The sequence below is a fragment of the Nannospalax galili genome, unplaced genomic scaffold (genome assembly GCF_000622305.1).
Source record: "Nannospalax galili isolate Female #2095 unplaced genomic scaffold, S.galili_v1.0 scaffold95, whole genome shotgun sequence".
NCBI classification, from domain to species: Eukaryota; Metazoa; Chordata; class Mammalia; order Rodentia; family Spalacidae; genus Nannospalax; species Nannospalax galili.
The window spans coordinates 1,437,948-1,442,918 of NW_008342393.1; the positions used below are offsets into that span (position 1 = coordinate 1,437,948).

Consider the following 4,971-nt stretch of genomic DNA (forward strand, 5'->3'; position numbering starts at 1 on the left):
AAAGAATCCAACAATATATCGATATGTAAGACGAATAACAAAAATATATAAATCAGGTATACATGCCTATAATCCTAGCACTAGGGAGGGTAAGGCAAGCAGACTAGGATTTCAAGGTCAACCTGGGCTGTATAGGGAGATCTTGTTTCAAAAAAGGGGCGGGGCGGTCTGGAGAGATAGCTCAGTAGTTAAGACCACTAGCTGCTCTTGCAGAGAAACCAGGTTCAGTTCCCAGTACGCTCATGGTAGCTAACAACCATCCTAACTCCAGTTCTAGGAGATGTGACACCCTTTTCTGGTATCTTCAGACACTGCACAACACAGGTGCACTTACATACATGCAGGCAAAATATACACATAAAATAAAAATACATCAAAACAAAACAACAAACAAAAAACCCCAAGAATATAAACATGTAATAGGAAGGCTTCTATGCAGAAGTACAAAAGCTTTATCAGAAGTACTTTACAGCCAGGCATGATAGAACTCGAAGAGGCAGGAGGATCTCTCTGAGTTCAAGGCCATAATAGTCTACATAGCAAATTCCAGGCCAGCCAGTACTACATAATTAGACCCTGTCTCAAAAACCAACAACAAAAAACCAAAAACAAAAAAACTACACTAAATTATTGCAAAGAAAAAAAACTGGCAGGCACCCCCCAAAATTATTAAATAGGTCAACTGTGCTAGAGCATACCTTTAGTCCCAGCACTTGGGAGGCAGATCTCTGTCAGTTCAAGGCCAGCCTGGTCTATATAATGAGGCCCAGTCACCAAAAAAGCCCCCCAAAACAAAAACAAACAACAAAAAACCTGTTGAATAAATGAACTAGGTGCTAGGTGCTAAGGGTACTGAGCTAGCAAGACATTATTCTTAACATCACAGAATGTACTATGCAGTCTAAATGGTGGCGTGGGCATTATACAAACAAGCACAGGTTAGTAGAAGAGTATTTCAGAGGTCCCTAAGCTAAACTACAAAGAGGAGGAAGGTTTCTTGACAGGAGTAAGGAACAGAGCTGCCTCTCAGATAGAAGAAACAGCTACAGTGTATGCAAGAGCTCTTTGGGTGAGCTTAGAATTTGCAAGGAATAGGACAAAAACATCAGTATGGCTAAGCCATACAGAATTTTTTTTAATGTAAAAGCAGGGCTGAGGATATAGCTCAGGGGCAGCAGAGTGTTTGTCTACCATGCCCCAAGGCCCTGGGTTCAGTCCTCAGGACAGAGGGAAAGAAATATAAATGCAAGAGTGCTTCCCTAGAATGCCAGATACCCTGGGCTCAATCCTCAGCATGCATAAACTAATGGGTCACAGTGGCACACACCTGCAATCCCAGTACATGGGAGGCTGAGGCAGGAAGACTGCCTGAGTTGCAGGCCAACCTGGGCTAGAATGAGATCCTGCATTACAAAAAAAGGGGAAGAAACTATTCAAAATATGTCTAGTAACTGAAGGCTGAGAATGGGTAAGTTTAGAGTGAGGAGAGGAAGGCTAAGGACCAAGACTTCAAGATTGATTATGAAGTAAGGATATAGCCAACAAGACAGCTGGGAGGGACCTGAGGAACAGCCAGAGCAGAATTTGAATCCAAGAGAAGAAAGTATTTCAGGCTGGAATTTTGAGTCCAAATAAATACCTACTCTGGATGCAAAACTAAGAATCCCAGGTCCAAGAATGAGTCAAAAGGAATTCCCTAAAAATAGAGTCCAACTCCACTTAACAAAAACATTCTCAAAAAGGCATGCTACAAGTCATCAGTTAGACAATGAATTCAGTCAAAACCAGAAGTCCCACAAAAACAGAGATGGAAACAATCCATGTAACTGAGAGGTGAACACAGTCTAGAGACTGAAGGGTTAAGCACATTACGTGAGGTTTCTTCAATTTCTATAGAAGAAAACCATCAAACTTATTCTGAAACTTTGTACATGTTTTTCAAGAATTTTAGGTAATTTCCAGATTGCTAAACTTGTTTTTACATGTTAAAAACTAAGAGCCTGCCATGGTGGAGCACACCTTTAATCCCAGCACCTGAGAGGCAGAGGCAGGCAGAGCTTTGTTGAGTTTGAGGCCAACCTGATCTACACAGTGAGTTCTAGGCCAGGCAAGGCTAGATCCTGTCTCACAACAAAACAAAAAATTGAGAGAGAAAAAAAGCACAGTATTCACCTTTGTCTCTTCAGCATCTAGCTCTGTGCCAGATATGTTAGGTGCCCATTGGTGGAAAAAAAGGCTGCTGGCGCTGAGCTATCTCAGTGATAAAACATATTTTACCGTATGTCAAGCTCTGTATACAATCCCCAGCACCACAAAAAAAAGTTTGCTGAATGAGCCAGCAATTGTTGTCACACCTGTAATCCCAGCACTCTGGAGGCTAAGGAAAGAGGAGCTCAAATTCAAAGCCAGCCTGGGCTACACAGCAAGTTCTAGGCCAACCTGTACCATATAATGATACCCTGCCTCAAAGAATAAAACAAAAGGTATAGCACTTTCTTTAATGAGCTCATCATCCTGTTGTAGCACAGCCCTTTGGGTAAACATATTCCACAGGTCTAAAAGATAAAACTTTGCCAAGGTGTGTTGTCAGCCAACAACAGACTTTGTAATACAAGAATTCAATCTTGTCATCCATTTCTTGAGAGTTGTAGAGAATAGCAATGCTCACGTTTAACAAAGTAAGATGATACGTTCTTATAGAGTCTGATTTCTTCAGCTAAACTCATCAGCTGTAGAAGCATGTCTAAAAATCAGCTGTTGACACTATCTGCATAGTGGCAGTCCAGAATTGTTTACTGTGTTTAAATATTGTTAAAGATGACAGCCAAAACCTGTCTTCTCATATCTGTTCTCAAAGGAATGGTCTTATAAAGTAAACTCTTTACACAAAATTTTATCAATATTCTCAATAGGAGCCACAGGTGCTCCGCCTGAGTTCAAAAGTAATAACGACTCTTGCTGCACTCTGCTATACAGATTAAACAAGCACATATACATACACAATCTCTTAATACTGAAATGTGAGCTTAAAAAAAAATCAACTATTTGTTGTTGTTTTGGGACAGGATCTCATTTTGTAGCTCTAGCTGACCTGGAACTCATTATGTAGACCAGGCTGGCATTGAACTCACAAAGACTGCCTGCCTTTGGGATTAATAGAGTGCATCATCATACTCAACTCAAATAAATCAACCATTTTTTGGAACATATCACTTTGCACTGAATCAGACATGAAATTAGCACTATGTATTTATTAAAAGGATGATGCTCTATATTTAAATTACACATTTCATATTCCAAGATCTCTATTACTGGCTTGACAGGTAAGCCTGGAGCTGGGAGGGAAAGGGCTAATAAAAATTAGAATCTTGAATTCCTTCCCTAAGGCTGATTTATACAAACATAAAACTAATTAGTAAAGGATAACATTATTTACTTATGTTTGTTACACTGGAAATACATTCACTTCCTATATCCTTTGTACTAAAGGCTTAAAACTCAATTCTATCTTCATGAAATGAACAGAGGAAAATACTAGATCCTTTGCTCCTTTCTGGTGGGAAGGGTCTTGTTTGCTTTCTTTTGCTTTGTCTTTTTCATACACAGTCTTACTACGAAGTTCAGACTGGCCTTCAACAGTCAGTTCTGTTTTAGCCTCATGAGTGATGGAGACTACAGGTGGGAGCCACTCTGCTTCTCCTTTTAAATGCCTAGTGTAGGCTACGGAGAGCAAGCAGAAGACTAATTCTGAAGTTATACAACCTAGAAAGTTAATAGAGGGATGTTTGCAATGCTTTGAAAAAAAAAAAAAGCACATCAGTTAGAGATCATTACAAATCACTTATAATTCCTACGTATTCTCCACGAAACATCCTTTGCCTACAACACTGCACTCAAATTGGCCGTTAAGGTTTAACAAGTCCCTTTACCCAGAATTCATTACACCACTCTTAAGAAATTCAAAGTAACTGCAAATAAGTTCCTGCCCACTCCCCTAAAGAAATCTGCAAATTTAAAACCAAAATTCACAATGATTTTAGCCATGAGCCAAGCAATTAAGTTTATGGAGTTCTTTTTCTTTGTTGATTCTCATTCTGAAAAATACCTAAACTCTATAGAGAGGAAGATTTGACTCCAAAACTTCATTAGCAATCCTTTTCCTCCGATATTAGTGTACTGGAGACACTGTTTTCTACTTACCAGAGAATTAAAATCTGTCATTTATATAGCTTTGTTTTTACAGCCCTTTCACATATATTCACTTGTACAAGTGCACACCACACACAGTTAACTTCAGACTTGTGACACAAGGTAACTTATCCAGAATTTACTCTACCTCCATTTACTCGATTTCACTTCGTGCCGAGAACAAAATAACGCGTGAGCTCAATGAAATCGGTACTGCCAGTTCTCGAGGACCAAAAATGTCTTCAAAGGATAAAACCAAACTCGTCCACTTGGCAAAGAAGCAGCAATCCCAAACCCAAATCGTAAAGGAAAGAAACACATCCTAAAGACAGTCACGTCAATCTTTTCAAGCCCAAACTCACACAGCATCAGCGCCTCCTCTCAATTTTGAATTTGGAGACTCAGCGGAGAACAATGAAAAACACACGAATTCCAAAGTTTTAGGAAGCGAGGAAAAAGTCCTTTCGAGGGAAGAAAACGCATCCTTTGAGAGCTGGGTTCTCCCGCCTCCTGCCTCCCGGACTTCGCAAACCTCCGACCCAGTCTCCGAGGGCGGCGGCCGTCCGGGCGAGAATGGACCGCGCCGGCCGCGGCCGCCAGACAAAGACCAGCCCGCCAAGCGCCCCCAGAGCTGGGCGGCCCTGCGCCCCCAACCGCCCTGAGGAGCTGCGGGGCCGCCAAGTGCGCGCCGACGCCACCCGGCCGCGGCTGCCCGGGGCCGTTTCCCTCCCAAATTGGGGACAAAAGGGCTGGCGCGCCGGGCGGGCGGGCGGCGGGACGCGG

The 4,971-nt window shown here is 41.8% G+C and overlaps 1 protein-coding gene across 3 annotated transcripts in view; it reads right to left on the reverse strand.

The window, feature by feature from the left end:
• Window positions 1-4,971, reverse strand: part of Gjc1 (gap junction protein gamma 1) — a 24,754-nt gene that overhangs the window by 18,945 nt on the left and 838 nt on the right. The window contains exon 1 of one of the 3 annotated variants that reach the window (XM_017799408.2): window positions 4,551-4,789. The exons of 1 other annotated variant lie outside the window; for it this stretch is intronic. The gene's annotated coding sequence lies outside the window, so the exon portion shown is untranslated. Of the gene's footprint in view, window positions 1-4,336; window positions 4,521-4,550; window positions 4,790-4,971 lie in introns of those variants that run through there. One more of the 3 variants, XM_017799409.2, reaches the window with a different exon arrangement.